This window comes from Narcine bancroftii, chromosome 14 (assembly GCF_036971445.1).
Source record: "Narcine bancroftii isolate sNarBan1 chromosome 14, sNarBan1.hap1, whole genome shotgun sequence".
In the NCBI taxonomy this organism is placed as follows: domain Eukaryota; kingdom Metazoa; phylum Chordata; class Chondrichthyes; order Torpediniformes; family Narcinidae; genus Narcine; species Narcine bancroftii.
The window spans coordinates 64,164,871-64,187,260 of NC_091482.1; the positions used below are offsets into that span (position 1 = coordinate 64,164,871).

The window sequence follows — 22,390 nt, forward strand, 5'->3', positions numbered from 1 at the left end:
AGATCCCTGGCAGTTAAGCATCCTCCCCAATCATTTTCACATACTCCCTTCCTGAAAGATTGTCCTTAACATATATCTTGATGACCAATCCTAACATCGTTATATACCCAGGTCCTGATAATTATCCCTGTGAATTGCACTGGGATATTTTACTTGGTTAGGAATACTGTAGCTGGTCGAGATGGTTGAATTAACATCAGTCAACAAGAATAACCTTGCCACCATCTACCGTGCCCACGACAACCTCCGGATATTGGGAAGTGTTTGCGGAGATTTGGTATAAAATTTAAATGTAGACATACATACAGCACAGTAACAGGTCATTTCGGCCCTTGCTGTCCAATTTACACCTGATTGACTCACAATCCCCTAGTACGCTTCGAAAAGTGGGAGGAAACTGGAGCCTCGGAGGAAAACCCATGCAGACATGGAGAGAACGTACAAACTCTTTACAGACAGTATGGGATTCAAGCCCAGGTCTTGATCACTGGCACTGTGTTGCGCTAACCGCTAGGCCAACCGTGCCATCCTGGCAAATTTCTACAGATGTGTGGTGGAAAGCGTGTTGCATCACAGTAACTCTCTGAGTGTAAAGCCCTGAAAAAGGTAGTGGACTCAGCCCAGGACATCACAGGTAAAACCCTCCCCACTACAGGGAACACTGCCGTCGGAGAGCAGCAGCAATCATCAAGGATCCACATCACCCAGCACACGCTCCATTCTCGCTGCTACCATCAGGAAAGAGGTATATGTGCCACAAGACTCATACCACCAGGTTCAGGAACAGCTGCTACCCCCCCCACCATCAGACTCCTCAATAACAAACTCAAGCAGGGGCTCATTTCAGGAATTCTTTTTGCACTTTATTGATGTTTTTCTCTTTATGGCACATGGTTTACATTTCTTTACTTGTTAGCATGTGTATGTTGAGTACATTTTATTGCACTATCAATAAGTGATAATTTTGTGTGGCCCACAGGAAAAAGAATCTCAGGGTTGTATGTGATGTCATGTATGTCTGACTAGAAATCTGAACTTTGAGCCATTAAGGAAAGAGTTTTGCTTCCAAAGGTCCAAAGGAATCACGAACAATGCGACTGGACAAGAGGAAAGAGTTGGGACTAATTGAATACCTCTTTCAAAGAGTCAGCAATAAGCAATGAACCAAAAGGTCCACTTCAGTGCTGTAGGATTGGATAACTGTGGGTGATGTCAGAAGGGACAAGCAAACCAAGGGTAAGGACAACACAAGTATGAGAGGTATTGCATTTGATTTGATAGTTCACACAATATACACAAGGTAGGGGGGGAATTTGGAATGGGGTCACAAGTTGTTTAATGCCTTATCTAATGCTGGGGTGCCAAGGAACATCAGGATACCCTTGGTGAGCGCTTCTCAGTTGATGAGTCCGACTTGGCCTGCATTGTCTAATATAGAACAAAACTCTCCTCACCGTGTCATCCTAACGAGGTGCCATTGATGTGTTGCCCCTATTGTGATGTAAGGAACAAACCAGCCAATTTACATACATCAAGCTGCTGGTGACAATGAGACAATTGCAAATTAATCTATTTGTGGATATTAGCTCAGGGATAAATAATGACCAGATCCGAAATCATGACAGGAATAGATCAGGTGAATGTGCAGAGACTTTTGACTAGAGTAGGAGAATCGGTAACCAGAGGGCCTAGGTTTAGGGTAAGGGGGAAGAGATTTAACAGGAGCCTGAGGGGTAACATTTTTACACAGTATTGAACTGTGGGTGGAAGGTGGGATGTGGCAATGCTATTGCAATGTTTTTTTTAATTGGATGGATTATTGGGTAGCATAGGTTTAGAGGGACATAGGCCAAATGCAGGCAGGTGGGACTAGTGTGGGTGGGATATTTTGGTCATCCCACAAAATGGTGCAGAGGAACCTTTTACCCTTGAGAAAACACTGGGCTTCAGTTCTACATCTCACCTGTGAGACTGCACCCATACCAATGCAGCACTCCCTCACCACTGCTTGGACGTGGATTCAGCTTCTCTCTCTGGTCTGTGAATTCATGATGTTAACCCTCAGAGGCAGGCATGAGTGGAATCCACTAAACTACAATTGGTGCCACACCTTTAGGGAAATTGTTTGTCAATATCCAAACAGTGAAATGAGAACTTCTGTGTAACTATAAAAGTTTCCAATCCTTTATACTTCCTTCCAAGGAGGGACTTGTAGATCAAAAACTGTCCTGTTTTCAATGCAATGTGCACACCACACCCACAGCTACCATGAAATCATTCCCAAGTCACCGAAGCCTCGGAAACTTCCATAAATTACCAGAAACAAAGCCAGAGATTTCCAGATACACCCGCAAACTGTTTGCACATTCAGTCATGAAAAGGCAGTTGTTCTCAACCTTTTTTTTTCCCACTCACATACTACCTTAAGCAATCCCTTACTAACCACAGAGCATTTATGGTTTAGGATGCCAAAGTTTAGTAAGGGATAACTTAAGGTGGCAAGTGAGAGGAAAAAATAAAGGTTGAGAGCCACCAGCATAAAGGTAATGTAAGAAATTAGCCACTAATTTGTGCAGTGAGGGGATACTTCATGGAAATTCATGATCCAAAAAAAAAAGTTTCAAAACCAGGGCTTGTTCCTCAATGTGCTATTGCTAAGGTTGACAGATTACTTCCATTCACAAGAAAACTCCCAAACAACACACGCAAGAGCTGAGCTGAATAACATCACTTCAATGTTATCTCATGGACGTTTTGTCACATGACCTTATACCACCAGCCACCACCTCACCTTCTTGGTTAGGTAACATCTCATAGAACATAGAACAGCACAATACAGATCCTTCAGCAAACAATAACCCAGTGGTGCTCAACATTTTTCTTTCCAGTCACATATCTCCTCAAGTAATCCCTTACTAACCACAGAGCACCTATGGCATCAGTGCTCTGTGATAATTAAGGGATTACTTGAGGTGGTATGTGAGTGGAAAGAAAAATGTTGAGCACCACTGCAACAAACCTACTCATCAATCAAGCCTTCCCTCACTCACAGCACATAGCCCGCTATTTTTCTTTCATCCATGTGCCTATCTAAATGTCTTTTATATGTCACTATTGAAACAGCCTCCACCAACACCCCAGGCAATGCATTCCAGGCACCCATCTCTCCATGTAAATCAACATCTCTAACATTTCCCCTAAAAGTTCCTCCGCTCTCCTTAATCTACAGTATGTCTCTGGTATTAGCTGTTGCCGGTCTGGGAAAAAAGATGTTAGTTGTCCACCCTATCTGTACCTCTCGTAATATTATAAAACACTGTTGTCGCTTCTTGTCCTCTGTCACCCCAAAGAGAGAAGCCCTAGCTCACTCAACCTCCTTCCTTGTGATTCAATGACCTTCTGGACCAGACAGAGGGAGCTGGAAAACTCTTAATCACCCATGAGCTGTCGTTTGACGGTCAGATTTCCTACCTTCCCCCACCAAATCACCAACATTTTCCCCTGCTCACCGGCAGCAGTGTCTGAAAGATTAATTCCTCCAAGGAACAACCCCAGACAGTTGGAGACTCCCAATCCCATTTTATTAAACGTTGAGGGAAATTGCCTCGACCATTTGAAAGGCTTTTCTTTTTCGTTGGCCTTGCTTTAGCATCTTTGCAGAGGGGTTCACGTCAGTGCTTCCAGCCTCCGAGAACTGTATCAGGGTTAATTATTCCCAGCAAAGGTTAAAGAGTTGCCCCTCACCCATCATCCTGCCCTTCCTAAATTATTCAAATATAGTCATCACAGCAACCTCACTGTTTATGCAGGTAATGAGCATATGCAATCTATTTATGCTAGATTATCCTTTTATCACATTTCAAACCTCATTTCAGCTCTCATCTCTCATCCCTGAGGGCATCATCAAGCAACTTAAGTTGCGCTATTTCCCTCCTGTGGTGAGATAGCAGGAGCTTCCCAGAGTGACTGATGAGGACCACTGACTTCAACAAATAGGGTTTGCTTTAATAGATATTTTCCTTCTGATCATCATAGCAAAAAATTACCCTGATTATTGAGGCACAATGATCTTTCGATAAATGTGTTCCTTTACATGTTGCTATCCACAGCAGTGCATTTCCCTTCTGATATAGCTATAAACAATGGGGAGAGAGAGAGAGAGAGAGAGACCTTGTATAAACCTATTAACAAACCTCTTATTTCCACCACCTCCCCACCCCCCAACCCAGACCTGGCAGAATGTATCCGTCATAGTGATAACTGGTGGTACTGAGGTGATTGAGTGAGTAAGTTTTCTTGGATGCAGTCTTTACAATTTGGGCTGAATTTCAGCCGCTCTGCAGTGGCGAGGTGTGACGGGCAGTGTTGATACCACTCAGCCTCTGTGCGGGGACTGAACGGAAAGCTCGGATGCTTTCTCCCTGTTCCTCCTCAGTGGCCACGGTGTCAGGTCACTTCACCTCTCACTGAACGTGGTTGTGTCTTTCAGCTGTGCGTTAAGCTTCAGTGCGATGGCCAGGAGTGTTCACCAAATCTGCTCACTCGCCCCCCCAGCATAGAAATAGTATACGGCTTGTTGTCGTTCATCGCCCTCCCCCCCATTGTATACCCCCCCCTTTATAGTCCTAAATTCCATTTGCAGATTTCCTTCTTTCTGTTTCACTCTACCCTAACCATTATGTTTCTCACTGTTTTTCTATTCCTGTCATTATATAGCCCATTCCATTCTCACCATATTTCCTCATTTCATTTCTCGCTCCATTCTTACTGATTCTGGCCTTATTTTTCTCTCTCCGTTCTCATTCTTACCTTATTTTTCTCTCTCCATGCTCTCTAATTCCATCCCTATTTTTCTCACTGATTTTCTCTACAACCTATCTCACCGATTATTGTGTAGGTTCGTAAATGGGGCGCCTGCCATCCTTTGGCACAGTTCTATCATAGAGCAGCAGGTGTACAAAGGACAGCCCTTGTCCAAATTCTGCACTATGTGGTGAGAGATGACGCTGTCTTAATCTCCTGTCATTGTGCTCTGTTTCTCTCTGCCTGAAATGGAAGCGCTTGCCAAGGAAGTGTTTATACAGGCAATGGATAAATATTTGAAAAGTGAACATATGCAGGGTCATGCAGAAAGAGAATGAAGGAGAAATAATTGGCGGACTCTTTCAATGAGCCAACACAGGCATAATCATCAAGAATTTGAGTCATTCGGCTTCAATTTACCTTGAGGAAGGGATCAGGCCCAAAATGTCAGCAATATGTCTGTCTCCTACGGACTGGCTGACTTCCTCCAGCATTTCGATGTGTTTTTACTACAATCACAGCGTCTGTAGACTTTCGTGTTTCACTCAATCTATCTCACATTTTCTCCTGTTGTCTTCAGCCTTCATGCCTCCATCTAGGCCTCTCGATATTAAATTTAAAATTTTTAATTTAATTTTTTTAAAATTAAGACGAACAGCAAGGTAACAGGCTACTTCGGCCCTCAAGTCCATGCTGCCCCATTTACACCCAATTAACATACAAACCCTGGTACGTTTTGAATGGTGGAAGGAAACCAGAGCCCCGTTGGAAAACCCACAGGAGTACGTCAAAACTCCTTATAGATTGTGTGGGATTCAAACCCCGGTCCCGATCGCCGGTGCTGTAACAAACCGCAACACCAACTGTGCTGCCTCTGTGACATCAGCAGGTTGGAAATGCTCCGTTTAGTGCTTGGAATCAGTAAGGTACTGAAACGGAAACCATTGTAATCTCAGATCCTCCTTTCCTACGGACAACGGAGTACTACTGAAGTGCACAGCAAGCCCCCACAGCCAGCGTTGGGACGATGGCAGTCGAGTTATGAGTCAGGTGTTTGGCAGAAGACTGGGCGCTTCTCTCTCTCTGTGCACATTCACCTGAGGGTGCAGATAGTGTAATCATTAAAACAGCACCTCCAACAGTCCTGTGTTTCAATTAAGTTTGAGGGTTCAAGTCCCACTTCTGACTCAGAAGTGAAGAGCTGAAAAATAAAGGATATTTTGTTCTGTTTGTTTCAACTGCACGGTTTCATTGTTGAACCCATAAAAATAAATGAATCACTCACATTTAAATAATCCAATTGCTCCCACTGCATACATCCTGTAATACACCTGAATTTTCCTTCATGGTCCATTAGCAATGAATGAATTCTTTGCAGAGACATCGTTACGCTGTTGAAAGATTGATTGCCAGGGTCAATCATACAACAGAGATGTGGATGCAAAGACACTTGTCCCACAGTATCTGCTTCTTTGTGCATGAAAATGACAGAAGGAAGGGATTACATTTACCTAACAGCAGACATGCCATGTCATCGACAGGGGTACGATGGAACATGGCCAGCTTGTAACAAGGGTAAACAGAAACCAAAAATGTAACCACAAACTTAGGACACCCCAAAGTCTAAGTTTGAGAGATGGGATGTGACGTTGCAGTTGGACTCCACACTGGTCTGTCCACAATTGGAAGGCTATGGTAGCATTTGAAAGGGTGCAGAAGTGGTTCACAAAGAATATAGTGCTTTGCTTATAAAGAGAGGTTGGATTGGCTGAGGATTGTAAAATTATGAGGGCCATGGTTAGAGTAGATAGTTTTTCTTCAGGTGAAGCGTCTCAAGCTCAAGGTCAAGTTTATTATCATCCGATTGTACATGTACAACCCAATGAAACTGCATTCTCCAGTCCTAGGTGCAAAAACAGGCAAACACACAACCAGACATAACACGCTTGATACATATATAATAAATATTGTTGAATCAATAGTAGAGTCTCAGAGGGATTGTATGAGCACTTCCTCAGTCGTTCAGCAGTCTCACTGCCCGTGGGAAGAAGCTGTTTCTCAGCCAAGTGGTTCTGGCTCTGATCCTCTTGCATCTCTCTCATGACGGGAGTTGCTGAAAGATGCTGTGTGCGGGGTGGTAGGGGTCCCTAATAACTTTGCAAGCTCTCTTCAAACAACTAATGGGGGGGGGGGAAGACCCCAATGATCCCCCTGCCACTCTAATGGTCCTGTAGATTGACCTTCGATCCAAAGCTCTTCAGCCTCCATACCACAGCGTGATGCAACCGGAGAGGTCGCTCTCAATAACCTTACTTAAGAATGTCAGGTAGAAGTATCGTATACCTGTAGGTAGAGGGCCTGCTCACAATGTATTGCCACTCTTTAGTGCCATTTCAGGGCAATATCGATTTTGTAGCCAGTAGGAATGGGTTACTAGGAAGGATGGGATCGAGAGAGGAGAGAGAGAAAGAGAGAGACATTATCTGGGCTTACTGATGAACGCAACTTTGCTGGACATTATAAGGCCCTGGTGGACCTCACTGAGTATTGTGAGCAGTTTTGACCTCATTTAAGAAAATATTTGCTGGTGCTGGAAAGAGATAGAGGAGGATTACAAGATAATTTTGGGGATCATATGAGGAGTGCCTTCCAGCTCTTGGCCTGTATTGTTGGAATTTAGGAGAATGAGGGGGAATCCCATTGCAGTATCTCAAATGTTGAAAGGCATGGACAGACTAGATGTAGAAAGGTTAATTCCCATGGTGGGAGAGTCTAGGACACAAGAGGACACAACTTCAGGATTGAAGAGCATCTACTTAGGACAGAGAGGTGAAGGAATTTCTTCAGCCAGAGGATGGTGAATAAGGGGAATTTGTTGCCAAGTTTGTGGTTGTGGAGGCCAAGTCATTGGGTGTATTTAAGGCAGAGATTGATTAGCCAGGGCATCAAAGGTCATGAGGAGAAGGCTGGACATTATGGCTCAGTGGGAAAATGGATCAGCTCATGATTAAATGTCGGGGCAGACTCGATGGGCTGAATTTCTGATCCTGATCTCATGGCTAGCATTGGATTGATTACTTACTATATATTTCAGCATATAAGTTGACTGGTGTATAAGTCGACCCCATTTTCAGCCTCCTTTTAAGGGTTTTATGGTATACCTGGCATGTTGACCCAAATTTTCTGGATGCCTGAGTTGGCTCATTGACCGGCGTATAAGTTGACCCCCACCCCCAAAAATCACGATGCCTGAGATGGGCCATTGACCGGTAGATACGTTGACTCCCAAAGATCACATAGGTTGATCTGCTGGGTGTTGGCTGGAGGTGATTGCTATCATGTACAATGCAACTCACAACGAAGGTATGAAGTGAGTTTTAAGTTAAACGTGATAGAAATGGCCAAGAAAACCCGCAACTGTGCTGTTGCAAGAAAATTTGATATAAATGAAAAGTTGGTAGGAGATTGGAGGAAAAAAGAAAAGACTTTAATGAAAAATACCAGAAGGGCAATGTTCCATGAGAAGTGGAATCCCTCGATGGCCAGAGTTGGAAAATTATGCTGCGGAATGGGTATGAAGAGAGGCAAGATTGCTACATAGTCAAATAAAATAAGAACATTTGCAATGCAGTGGGCAAAGTGCACCCAGGCCTCAATAAAAATTTTGAGCCCACAGTAAGTAAGCTTCATGAACGGGAACAATTTGGTATTACCACAAAAAAACAAAAATTGCACAGAAACTACCAAAAGATTTGATCATAAAGTTATAAGTTTTCACCAGTTTTCACCATATGTAACCAGTTTGCATTGGCAAATATTGAAATTATGGATGAAATCCCCATGAAGTTTGACATGTTAGGCAATAGATCAGTGGAATGGGAAGGTGTTAGAACTGTGCAAACCAGAAGTACAGGCCATGAAAGGACCAGGTTTACCGTGGTGTCATCGTGCATGGCCAACGGGACGAAGTTAAGACCCATCAAACACAAAATTAAGCTGAAAATGAAATTCCTTGCAGGTATTTTTGTACATTTTCATGAAAAGGGATGGATAAAAATGGTGTAAAACTATGGATAGCCAATGTGTGGAACAGGCGGTTTATGTAAAGAATGGAGTTTGTTGCTCTGGGATATGTTTCGTAGCCACTTAACAGAACACTAAAAGTAGATTAGCACTACATAATACTTGCATGGCAGTTATCCTAGGTGGTTTGACGTCTCTCTTGCAACCTTTTGATGTCTGCTTAAACAAACCATTCAAAGTCCATGTGCACGAGGAATGGAATATATGGATATTGAATGCAGAAAACTAGTTTACAGAAGGTGGGGCATCACTTGATGTACTGTGTAACTTTGTGCTCAAGGCATGGGACAAAGTTAAAATAGAGACTGTGATAAAATCATTTAAAAAGTACAATATCTCTTGTGCAATTTGTGGCACGGAAGATGATTTATTGTGGACACTGACAATGAAACTGAAACCACCTCATCAGATACAGACTGGGACCCATATGTTAACTGTTTAAACAGTGAGAGTATGGATGTGTTTTCCGCCACCTTTCCTTCAGACGATGAGAGGAAGAGTGATTTTGAAGGGTTTTAAATGTATTGTTGTTTTCAATAAAATTCTCAAAGAAAATCTGCCCCAGTCAGGTTTATTTTTGGGCTTTTCAGGGTCAACTTTTACGCTGAATCTGCTTTTCATGGGTCGAATTTCAAGTCAAATTGGTTTGCTCATGGGTCGACTTGTACGCCAGATCGGCGTGGATTGGATTTGGAGCTGAATTTAAGGTCTCAAAAGTATATCTGGCATATTTTTTGAGAGTTTTTTTGGGGTTTCACAACTTGACTTATACACCGAAATATACAGTAATCCAAAGTCCAAAGCACATTGATGGAGCAATAGCTTCTTTCAGTTTCAAGGCCAATATTCGTCTTCCACCCAACACGAAGAACTGCAGTTCTCTTTGTACCCCTTGTGGGACCTTCTTGTGCAGCGAACAATGACCCCATTTGGTCATATCGTATGGGTATGAAAAGATGTTGCTACAATATGGCAATCCAAAAAAAATACACTTTTGTTGGTCAAACATATAGCATTTGCTTGTCTTATGGGTGAAAGAGCATGAATTTCTGAAGCATCTTTCATGACTAAAGTCCTTTCGTCCCAGAGAGGTACATTTTGAATATAGGGAATGCAACTGGTAATTTGCACACATTAATAGGCAAGAAAATTAGTATAATCTGGTTGTTTTTTATGATGTTGTTAAAAAGAGGAATCTGGGCCATGACAATGCAGCAAAATCGCTGATTCTTCTTTGGTTAGAACTGAGAAGTGTTTATATCTACCTCACAGAGAAGGTAGGGTCATCGTTCCATGTTTCAGATGAAAAATGGTGTTGGAAGAGATTCTGTGGCTTTACAACTGTATTCTCATGGTTTCAGATATATCTCAAATCTCTTTAGATGCCATGTCGTGGAACATACTGTAAATGGTGAATTCTGTTATATTTATCAGTCAACATGACAGATTCAAGATTTAATTTATTGTCATAGTAACAAAACAGTGTCATATTACATGAAATTTCTTTTTGCCTGCTGCAAGGCAGACAGATTCACCTCCAGCATTCCTGCAGCCTCTCGTGGCTGCTGCCGATCAATAGGCGCCGCCATCTTGGCCGTGGAATTTCAACTAAAACCTCCGCCGGCTCCCTCAGCGGGCCGTTCAAAGCCCGTGCAGAACCGACGGCAGTCGACTGGGCGGCTGCACCCCGCAAGAGTGCTGCATCTTCGCTCCCTGTGTGTCCGTACCAGCGGCAGTGCTACACGACAGCAGCTCCAGTAGCGCCGCCATCTTGCATCTGAGATAAGAGAGCAAGCACTCCAATCTGGAACGGGTCTTCAGGCAAGGATTGGAATTTGCAGGAAAAAAAAACAAAGAATACAAAGCTGTCCAGCTGAAGCTTAGGCAGTGATTTAATAAATTAGACATTTTAACCATGCTTAATTTGTCCGATAATTATAATATCATCAATCTGGTGCTGGCAACCATGTCCAATAAAAGATGCAAACAGCCAGAAGATGGAGATACTTAAAGAAGATTAGGACTTCTTCACCTTACTGTATTACTGCAACATGTCAACAAATTAAATTGTTTTATTGTGTTGTAAGCTGGTTATTCTTCTATTCCCACAGTTGATTGTTACTGCCAAAACGTTTGCTATAATTTGGGGACTGTGAAGCTATAACAAAATGGCAACGTTCAAAGCAGCAATGATTAGGATTTCTTATGGAGAAAATGCATGAAGCAATATTGCATCATTTTCAATATAGATATCAAATAAAATAAATTATTTAGTGTTTGTGTGGGAGGTTTAATTATCTCCACACTGTCCAAGGAACAAAAAGGAGGTTAGAAAAAAAAACAAGGAGAAATGGTTCTAGAATCTCATACTCCAGAAGATAAGGCATTTTGACTACTGGATTTCATTCAAATATGACACAAACCTATTTCATTTCAGTCTTATCCATTATGCCTTACATTAAGAGAAGTAATTTCATGCATATGAATGTAAAGTGATACGTTGAGGCATTAAAATATATGGAAGCCAATTTTATGATAATTAGTTAAAAGGGAGGGAAAATACTGAGTTTATGTCATATATATGCATTGATTTGCATAAAAATGCCCAAAGTTGCTATGCCAACATTTTCCATGGTGCTAGTCAGGGTCGTTTCTATGTCAAGCCTGTGTATTAAAATGGTCTCCAGTGTGTTCCGCTTTAATTCATTCAAAGCTGTAAGTCATTTGTTCTAAATTGCTTGCAGTAAAACAAATGAATAGCTAAAATACTCATTTGCATGATTCCCATTTTAAAATGATTCCCCTGAAATTAAAGAGCGTGTTTGATGGTTGTAAAGATGAATGTGCAGATGAGACATGCAATTAATATTTCTGTGTTCCGTTTAAAAGCCCTCTGAAGAATTAAAAAAAGCGCACACAGCCTTCAAGACAGATTGGGCTTTGCGACAGATCCATGCCAGCACAGTGCGATCTGCTCTACCTTTCCCTCCTGTTATCCCAATTACATTATTCAGTAATTAAAAGTATTTACTATTCCTGCACATCTGCCATCTGCTACCGCTGGTGATCTCACTTTACCATTTAGGAATTCTGACAGAAATGGTGCTGGACGTTGTCACTCGACTAAACAAGCTAAATGCATCACAAATCTGCCTGATATTGGCACTCAATGGATGGAGAGGTTTTTTTTGTGGAGTTAAAACCTTTTAAAAGGATAGAGCTGAATAATGATCAATTAGGTGTGAAACACAAAAGTCTGCAGACGCTGTGAGTTAAAAACTCACAGAGATGCTGCAGAAACTCAGCAGGTCCGTATGAATAAAGGTACATTACCGATGTTTCGGGCCTGAACCCTTCTTCAAGATGTAAGCAACGAGTAGGAAGGCATCAAATCAATCAATTAGGAAGAGGACTGAGTTCTGGAGGATGATTGAATGCAGAGTAGAACCCAATATCTGCAGCACGTTAACTGGTCAAGGAAAATTATTACAGGTAGCAGGGTGAACCTTCGAATCTCTTTTGAACCCACCTTTGAGAAGGGAAGGGAGGGACCTGCTTGTCTTCTGATTATATTTTATCTGTTGGGGTGACTCCATGACACTTTCTTCTCTATGTATGGAAATGGGCTTCTTTGGCAAGGTGAGTGTATACATTCAACTCTGACAAGAAGAGAATGGTCACCCACCATCTTGGACTAAGTGCACTCCCAGGATTTTAATCCAATATTGATATCTTACCAAATCCAGTGTGGTTCACTGGGGAACTGGATGTACCAGTTGACTGCATTGTTTTCTCCCATTTTCCCTACAGTTTTATGTTTCTGTAAAAGTTAACAAAAAAGTTCATTGCAATACCCTTTCCTGTCCTGGTATTTTTGCAATATCCATTATCTGCAATAAAAAGCTGGTGGCCATTTGTGAAAGGGCAGGGATAAATCGAGTTAGTACTTCCCCTAGAACAGTAATGGCATTAAGCTACATCATATCAAACTTAAAGGATAATACTGCCACTTTGAATAGAGATTTCTTGTCCTTGGTTCCTGGAAACACCATCCCATTCCCTTGCTGACATGTCTGTCCATGGTCTCATGCACTGGAGGAAAAACACCTCATCTTCCTTCTGGGTACCCTCCAACGGATGGCATTAACATCGACTGCTCTGGTTTCTGTTTAAAAAAAACCCTCCCTGCTTCCCTCTAGTTCTTTTTCTCTCTCTCTCTCTTCACTTTTCCTTCTGTCTCCTTTTACAGTCAAAACCAATTCTCACCTTTCCTCTTATCATATCCAATTAACACCTTTTGTCCTTCCCCCTCCCTTTCTCCCCCATTCTCTCCCCATTCTTTATTGAGACACCTGCCTGCTTTTTGCTTATACCTTGAAGAAGGGCTCAGTCCTGAAGCATTGGTAATATATCTTTACTCCCTTGAATACTATGAGACCAGCTGAGTTCCTTTAACATTTCCATGTGTTTTTACACCAATCTCATAATTTGCAGACTTTAGAGATTTCATTCCTGGCAACACCAGTCAAGTTAATCATGATGAATGGTGTGAATCACAGTGAACAGTGAATGAGAGGGCCTCATTTAAGGACTCTTACTTTGCATTTTATTGGTTTTATTTTCTCTCTGTATTCCATAGTCAGTTTGTTTACTTTTTTTTACTTGTTTACGTGCGTACGTTGGCGTTCAGTTTCTTTTAGTACTACCAATAAATGGCAATTCTGTCTCAACCAGAAGGAAGAAAATCTCAGGGTTGTATGCGATGTCATGTATGTACTCTTAACAATAAATCTGAAATGTGAATGTTGTAGCCCGCAGACTCAAACTGGCCAAACAATGTCCAAAGCTGCCTTTTAGGGAAGAAAATCTGATGTTCTACATGGTCTGTCTTGATCTCAATGCACTAGGGTGTGGGCAAGGATTCCAATTCAAAGGCCAGAAATTCATTAATTTTATTAGATATTTGCAGTGCTGCCCAGTTTTCAATTGTAAGGGAATCAACAGTCATGGGGCTAATGGAGAAGGATAGGATACACTCTGGGCTGAATGCCCGTCCCTACTTTCCGTCTTCCAATTTTTAGATGCTGATAGATTTTGCTTCTGACATAAGAGCAAGTGGATTCAGTGAGGGTGTAGAAGAGGAAGAAAACATTGGCTGATTAAGTGTTGCATTGATGGACCTCATGTATAACTCTTGCAATGGTATAAATCTAAATTATTATAATGCTTTGTCCCATTAAAATAATTCTTTATATTTTCTACAAGAGTAAAACTGATGCATCAAAATGATTTTAAAATCAATGCAACATACTTTTGCATGTTCTTTTCTTTTAGTCAAATCAATTACATTTATATAATACACAAGGGAAAATGATTCTCAGAGTAAATTGTTTGTCTGTCAGCAAACTTCGAAAATGTCTGCAGTTTATGGTTTTACTATTGATATCTGATTCAAACCTCATTCATCAATGTTGGTCTCCATATTCCATTTTCTAAGAGGGAGGGAAATTAAAATCTTGCTAGAAGGGCCTAATGGCCTGTTTCCGTGCTGTAATTGTTATGTAAAGTTGTACTGTAACAGCCCAGAGGACCCCAAAACCCAGCAGCAATAGAAATTCACCGAGACAAATGGTTACTTAAACAAAAGTTATTTTTAATTTTCTTTAAATATAAAAACAGAATCAAACTTTAACTTATTACCATTAATTTAACCTAACTTAACTCTCTTCTAATTCTAAGCGCGCGTGCATGTAATGTGTGTATAAGTTCAGAAAAGTTCTTTGATTCACAATCCAATCTCACTTCTCATTCCTCCAAGTTTGCTGGTATCAGGCAATTCTTAAACTGTGCACAGAATTTAACATTTATGAATCTTAACCATATTTTTTTTTTAAAATGAGTGTAAAAGAAGAGAAAGTGAGGTAGTGCCTGTTGTTCATTGTCCATTCAGAAATCTGATGACGAAGTAAATCTGATGGTAGCATCTTTGTACCATTGGGTGTCCGTCTTCAGGCTCCTGTACTTCCTTCCTGATGGTAGCAGTGTGAAGAAGGCATGATGGGTAGTGGGGGTCCTTGAGGGTTGGAGGCTACTTTCTTAAGACACTGCCTCTTGTAGATGTCCTTGATGGAGTGAAGACTGATGCCCATGATAGCACTGGCAAAGTTTACAACCCTCTGTTGTCTTTTCCTGACCTGTGTATTGGCTCCTCCCCACCAGACAATGACGCAACCGGTCAGAATGCTCTCCATGTAGAAATTTGGTGACATTCCAAATCTCCTCAAATTTCTCACAAACTGATGAGCCTTCTTCATGATTGCATTGACATGGGGGCACCAAGATAGAACTGCAGAGATGTTGACATCCAGGAATCTGAAGTTTTTAACCTCTTCCTCTGCTGACCCCTCGATGAAAACTGGTTTGTGTTCCCCTTATTTCCCCTTCTTGAAGTCCACAATCAATTCCTTAATTTTGTTGACATTGAGTGCAAGGTTGTCATTGTGACGCCACTCAACTATCTCCCTCCTGGACTCTTCCTCATTGCCCTCTGTGAATCTGCCAATGACCCATGGTGTCCTCAGCAAAATTATAGATGGCATTTGAGTTGTGCCTAGCCCACACAGTCATGGGTGTAGAAGATCTTGCCAAATAGTCTCATCCCCTGAGTTTTCTTCATCACCATAAATTTGAGTATTTATCTGTAGTTCTAATTGGATCCATTGTCTCTGAGCTGTCGTCTTGCTGGGATTTCCTGCCTTACAATGAGGAATCAATCCTCAGACCTGCTGGTGAGAACCCGGATCTCTGGCCTTTGGATTAGAAAGCATAGAATAAGATTATTATTTGCGGTAATTTTGCTTTCATTTATGTGTTTTTTAAAGATATGCGTTTAAACTGTTTATTTTTTAATTAGTTGTTAAATGTTTGCAAATGTTGGCGATATTCAAAAACTATCAAATTTAGTGATTTTTTGACAGGAGATAAAACCGTCAAGATTCAATTTAATAAAATAGTGCAATACTACACAAAACTCGCCTTAGTCTGCTGTAAGGCACAAATTCACCATCGGCAGAAATTGCCTGAAGTGCCTCTTACGTTCAGAGAAAAAGAAGCAAAAGAGAGTCCCCTCAGAGTTACAAAGTGTCCATGGATTCATCTCCAGCGCTCCCGCACCCCCCACAACCCCACAGGGTCCAGTTCAAACCATCAGCAGTCCGAGCTCCTGATCAGGAAATCTTCAACGCCCTCGGCACCCCCTCGCATCCCAGTTTTGAAACCTGGTATCCATTCAGCCTGTTTTGAGCTAGTCTCTAGCCGTCTACCGCCTGGTGTGAATCCCTTGACCGTGGTCACCCACAGCCTGTGTAGGTTCCTCACCCTTGAGTCTCCCAACAGCCAGCCTGCCTGTGTGCTCTCCTGAATGGTCCGCCGCAGTGGTCACTGTCCCATGAGTCGTCTCTTCTGCTTCTCCTTCTCAAACAGGGGGTGCCTCCCATTTTCTGGTGCCCTGCGCCAGTCCTCTGTTTCAGTGGAGTCTGCCACCCCCTAGTGGCTGCTGCGCAAATGCTTGGGCGCAAATGCTGCGGTCGCAGTACCTCTGTACTTTCCACCGTGATGCTCCAGAGAATATGACGGGAATACGTCTGGTGATGGCGCTCCCAAAATGCTGTAACAAAAAAGAGTTGTGATCCAGCAGATTAGATGGCGTGCAGATTGGAGGGGAATCGGCAGATGGTGGAGTCCCCCATGTTCCCACTAAGACTGTCCTCCTTGGTGGATGAACTCTTGATTAGCTAGTGGGACATTTTGTCGCAGCGACCCTGCTGGACAGTTTTACTAAAGTAATGGATGAGGTGCTGACCAAGTGGCCAGCTTTCCCCTGGATGAGTAATAGAGTTTATTGTCTTAAACAGAAGTTCAATGTACAGATGCGCCAAAATTCTTACTTGCTGCACCCACACGGGTAAATGCAATTAATTTACACAATAAACTAGGAGATCGAAAAAGAGATAAATAAATATTCACAGGTGCAAGAAAAAAAAGTGATGTTTCAATAGTAGTGTTTACGGAGAGGTTCAAGAGACGTTGGGGAGGGGGGGGGAAGAAAGCTGTTCTTGAACTTAGAGGTGCTGGACTTCAGGCCTCTGTTCCATCTCCCTGAAGGGAGTCGCGAGACAAGATTGTGATCAGGGTGATGGGGATCCTTTATGACGTCGGCTCTGCTATCCTCAGGGAACGCCTCACACGGATGTCTTCGTTGGCCAGGAGGTTGTGTTTGCCACTTTCTGCAGCCTTCGATGTTCCCGATGCTCAAGTTTCCAAACCAGGCTGTGATACAGCCGGTCAGTATATTTTCCACGGTGCATTTGTAGAAGTTAACCGTTTTCACGTTAACTTTCATTAATTAAAAAATTAATTTCCCTATTTCCCAATTAGAGCAACAGCTCCACAGTTTTCTTTGCCACCTAAATTCAGTTCTTTCATTTTTTTTAAGATGAGAATGTCTTAGGTGATTTCTCTCCTAGATTGACAAACCCTCCAAAGAGTAAAGCCTCAAAGAAGTTTGTTGCATACCCTTTTTGATATGAAACATCACTTAACAGAGTTTTAGCAACGTCTTGTTAGTGACGAGACATTATAAGTTTTAAGTGCTGTGCTTTATTATGTGTTATTAAGAAAAAAAAGGATCCAGCAAAGGGATTTACAGTTCTGCCATCTGAAAATTGCTGTTACTGCAGACTAGATCCCCACCAGCAACCTTTTATGGGCCTTTCAAAGTTCACAGGGGGTGAGACATGAGAAGAAATTAAAAGCAAACATTAGTTTTTGAAAGCATTCAGGGCAATCAGCTTAAATATAATGAGCTTTGACTGTGCATTTGGATGGAAGCCAGGCTTACGTCAATTGTAGGTCCTGTGTAAGTGATTACATTACCTTCCCCAGACTTTGCTTCACTGCTCACTGTGTTCCTGAGCTCGGTGCAACATGTCGGGTCTCACGGGCTTTATTTGGCATCTCTACCATGCCAAGTTAAAGTTACAGACTATAAGAATCTGGGGTGAAACCAGAAAGTCTGCAGATGCTGTGATTGTAGTAAATGCAGAAAATTTCTGGAGGAACTCAGCAGGTCCCACAGCATCCATGGGAGGAAGCTTGACTAAGGACTCAGGCCTGAAATGTTGGTTATACATCTGGATGCTGTGGGACCTGCTCAGTTCCTCCAGCAATTTTGTGTATTTGCGAGAAGGTTCTGGGGGTTACTCAGTGGCATATGGGTTACTGTCCCCCCTCCCTCACCCTTACTGCCCAATGGGCACTAGGCATGGTTGGCAATGGCAACATTCATGACCCTGCTGAGCCCTTGCTGTCATTAAGATGAACACACTCCCACTCCAAGCTAGGGAGTCTTAGTAACTAAGCTGTGTAAGAGCCATGTTACTGTGGCTGTGGATCCACACAGGGGAAGAAGAATGGATTTCCTTTTATAAGGACCAGAGAGATCCTCAAGGCAATCCATACGCTTCATAGTAAAGGCACAATGCTGGAGAAACTCAACAGGTTAAGCAGCATGCTTTATATAGCAAAGATAAAAATACATACCCGACATTTCAGGCTTGAGCCCTTCATCAAGGTATTAGCAAAATGTAGGCAGGCATCTCATACCTTGAAGGGCTCAACCCCGAAACATTGGTTATGTATCTTTACCTTTAGGAGGAAAAACCCAACACCCAACCCCAACCAACCAATTTTCCCCTGCAGCCGCTGCAACCGTGTCTGCCTGTCCCGCATCGGACTTGTCAGCCACAAACGAGCCTGCAGCTGACGTGGACTTTTTACCCCCTCCATAAATCTTCGTCCGCGAAGCCAAGCCAAAGAGAAGATAAAGTACACTGTTTGAGCAGCTGAGTTTCTCCAGCGTCGTGTCTTTTACTTCAACCGTCAGTGTTCTTTCCACAAGTTTGCTGTTATACTGGCATTTAAAAAAAAAATAATTCCAGCTGTGTATAAGGTTTGTACTTGGTGTTAAAGGATATCAAAGAGGATGGGGAAAGGGCAAGAAGATGGTGTTGAAATGGGCAAGAACTTTGTGAATGGTGGAACAGGCTCAAAGGGCTGAATGGCCTGTCTCTGCTCCTTGTTTCTATTTCACGCGATGGCAAATGGATGACCAATATCTCTGATTTAAACTTTCCGTTACCTTTCCCATAAGTAACCGGCTCAGTAACATAAATGCAGTGGTCATGAGGTGAGCTTGATAGAAAATAGAAATCTATAACCCACTCTAACAGCTGCCTAGAGTTTCCCTACTGCATAACCCTCCATTTTTCTCAGTGAATTTTCTGATGAATGGGGATCGCTGAAAGTGTGCATTTAGAACTATAAAACATTACTGCTCAGAAAGAGGTCCTTTGGCCCATCTAGTCGGAGCTGATTTTTTCTGCCTCGTCCCACTGACCTGCACCCGGTCCATGGCCCTCCATACCTCTCCCATTCATGTCCCTGTCCAAATTCTTCTTAAATTATAAAATTGAGCCTGCATTCGCCACTTCAGCTAGCAGCTCGTTCCACACTCCCACCACTCTCTGTGTGAAGAACTCAGAACCAGAATTTATTTTCATGAAATTCGGTGTTTTGTGGCAGCGTCATAGAGCAAACATTCATATTATAACCATCTTACAACAGTAACATATTTTTAAAAATAGTGCACGAAAAGTAAGGCCGTGTCTTTGGTTCATTGATTATTCAGGAATCTGATGGCAACGGGGGAGAAGCTGCTCTTGTGCCGCTGAGTGCTCATCTTTAGGCTCCTGAACCTTTACCCCGATGGTAGCAGAGTAAGAGGGAATGGTCTGGGTGGTGGAGGTCTTTGAGGATTGAGGCTGCTTTTTTAAGACACCACCTCATGTAGATGTCCTCGATGGAGTGAAGTCTGATGCCTGTGATGTCGTAGGCCGAGTGAACAACCCTCTGGAGTTTTTCCTTGTCCGAGATTTGGTACCTCCATACCAGGCAGTGATGCAACCAGCCAGGATGCTCTCCACCTGTAGAAATATTCAAGAGTCTTCAGTGACATCTCGGATCTCCTCAAGCACCTCACAAGGTGGTGAGCTTTCTTTGTAATTGCAACAGGACAGATCCTCAGAGATGTTGACACCCAAGAAATTGAAGTTCTTGACACTCTCCACTACTGAGCACTCAATGAGAACTGGGTTGTATTCCCCTGACTTCTTCCTGAAGACCACAATCATCTCTTTTGCTCATGTTGAGCACAAGGGATTGTTGGTGTGACATCACTCAAAGAACAGATTTATCTCCTGTACGCTTCCTCAATGCCGTTTGTGATTCTGCCGACAACTGCGGAGTCATCAGTATTGGAATTGTGCCTTGCTACACAGTCATGGGTGTATAACGAGTAGAGCAGTGGACTAAGCACACATCCTTGGGGTGTGTCTGTGCCGATAATCAGTGAGGATTAGACTTTGCTTCCGATTCATACTGACTGTGGTCTCGCGTGCAGAGGGGGATACAGAGGTTTAGAGTTTGTACCTTCTTGACTAGCGCTGAGGGGATAATGGTATTGAAGGCTGAGCTATCGTCAATGATGGCCTACCATATGTATGAGTTGCTGTTTTCTTGGTGATCCAGAGCTGAGCAGAGACCCCAGCATCTGCTGTGGAGCAATTATGACAATAGGTAAATTGCTATGGGTCCAGATCTTTGCTTAGGTACATGTAAATTCTGGCCATGACCAGCCTCTCAGAGCATTTCATCACAGTAGATGTTGAGCGTGAGACTCTTCTTGGGCACCGGGGATGATTGATGCCCGTTTGACGCAGGTAGGAACCTCTGACTGCAGCAATGAGAGGTTGAAAAATGTCCCTGAACACTCCGGCTAGTTGGTTGGTGCAGATTTTCAGTACCCTGTCAGGGCAAGGGTTCACCCTCTTGAATGATGTTCTGACATTGCCCTCAGAGACAGATATCACGGGGTCCTTTGCAGGGATTCAAGTAGTTAGCCGTAAACTTTTCCCTTTTCACCCTTAATCCATGTCCTCTGATTTGTATCTCACCTACTTTCAGTGGGAAAAAAGCCTCCTGACATTTACTCTCTCTACCCCCTCATAATTCTATCAAATCTCTCCTCATTCTTCTATGTTCCCAGGGAATAAAGTCCTAATCTATTTAACCTTTCCCTGTAACTCTGTTCTTGAAGTGGATGACCGGCTCAGACACATTCTGGAGATCTTTCCATTCAGGCTTAAGGACACCAGCTGGGGGCAGAACTTTCTTTCCCTGAGCAAAATATCAAACGAGAAAGAACCGCCCAGGTAAATAAACCTTTCATCCCCTTCATTCCTAATATTTGTTCAACGAATGGACAAAACATGAAAGAGGGCTTAACTCTTTGAATCTTGGATATTTTTCTTCTAAAGTCTGGAAGATTATGCTCGGCAATTCCAGACAATCCCAGGGTCTATGTACCCCTTGAGGCATGACAAATTAGTTAATACTGATTGTTTTAAAGTGTGTTCCTTCTATTGATCATTGGAGATCTGACGGAAATTAAAAGGAGTTCCTCCCAGTATTTTGTCGATAAATGTTTGCTGCATCACCTCTTGCCAAGGACCATTTGAGGTATTCTGTGCACTCTGCAAACGTTCCCTCAAAGCAGTTTAGTAGCAAAGGGATTCCTTTCTGCTGGTACTCTCAAGGACCGCCTGCTTGAGGCCTGAATTATGAAGCTGAGCTTTGAGTCTTTGTGGTTTAAAAACTGCAGAGTCTGTTTATACATCCAGTGGCCACAAACGTCAGGAGTGTCAAGCCTCTGTGGGATTTATTTGCTTAACTCGGGGCTTTTGAAGGAGGGCTTGTGCCAGCCTGTGCCTGTCTCTCAGAACCACAGCAACGTTGACCAAATAAACATTCCTGCACCAAGGCTCCGTTGGTTTAAAAAAATCCCCAGGAAGCTCTGGAAAAGAACTGAAAAGTTATTTTTTGATTCTTTGGTTTACTGGAAGAAGTTTTTCAAAAGCCATGATAGAACACAATGAAGTACACAAAAACCACTGGAGAAACTCAGCAGGTAGAAAGCTAAAGGCAGTCAATGTTTCGGGCCTGAGCCCTTCTTTCAGGAATGTCGAACATCAGGCAGATGCCTGTGGTGGGGGGGGGGGGGGGGGGAGGAGTAAGGGGAAGGGGGGAGGAGCCCAGTTTAGCAGGCAATAGGCAGATATAGGTGGGAGGGGGGAAGAGTTGGGATTCTGGTCATCTCCTCTGAAGATGAAGCCTCCAGCGTTTTCTTCCCTACATCACAACCCTTCTCTCCTCCATCCATTCTGCTTTCTGATTTTTTTACCCCCTGCTTTATCCATTGACGACTTTAACTAAAGGGGACAAAAAAAAATCTGCTGGAGGAACCCAGCAGGCCAAGAAATATCATTGGATTGGGAGAAACAGGAATTGTCAATGTTTTAAGTCAAAGCCCTTCAAGACTACAGTTGTC

At 42.7% G+C, this 22,390-nt stretch overlaps 1 long non-coding RNA gene across 1 annotated transcript in view; it reads left to right on the forward strand.

Annotated features, from left to right (window-relative positions):
- The window catches only part of LOC138749378 (uncharacterized), a 144,494-nt gene that overhangs the window by 116,522 nt on the left and 5,582 nt on the right, over nt 1–22,390 (forward strand). Inside the window, exon 4 of the long non-coding RNA XR_011348590.1 lies at nt 1,072–1,236. This is a non-coding gene — a long non-coding RNA (uncharacterized lncRNA). The remainder of the gene's footprint in view (nt 1–1,071; nt 1,237–22,390) is intronic.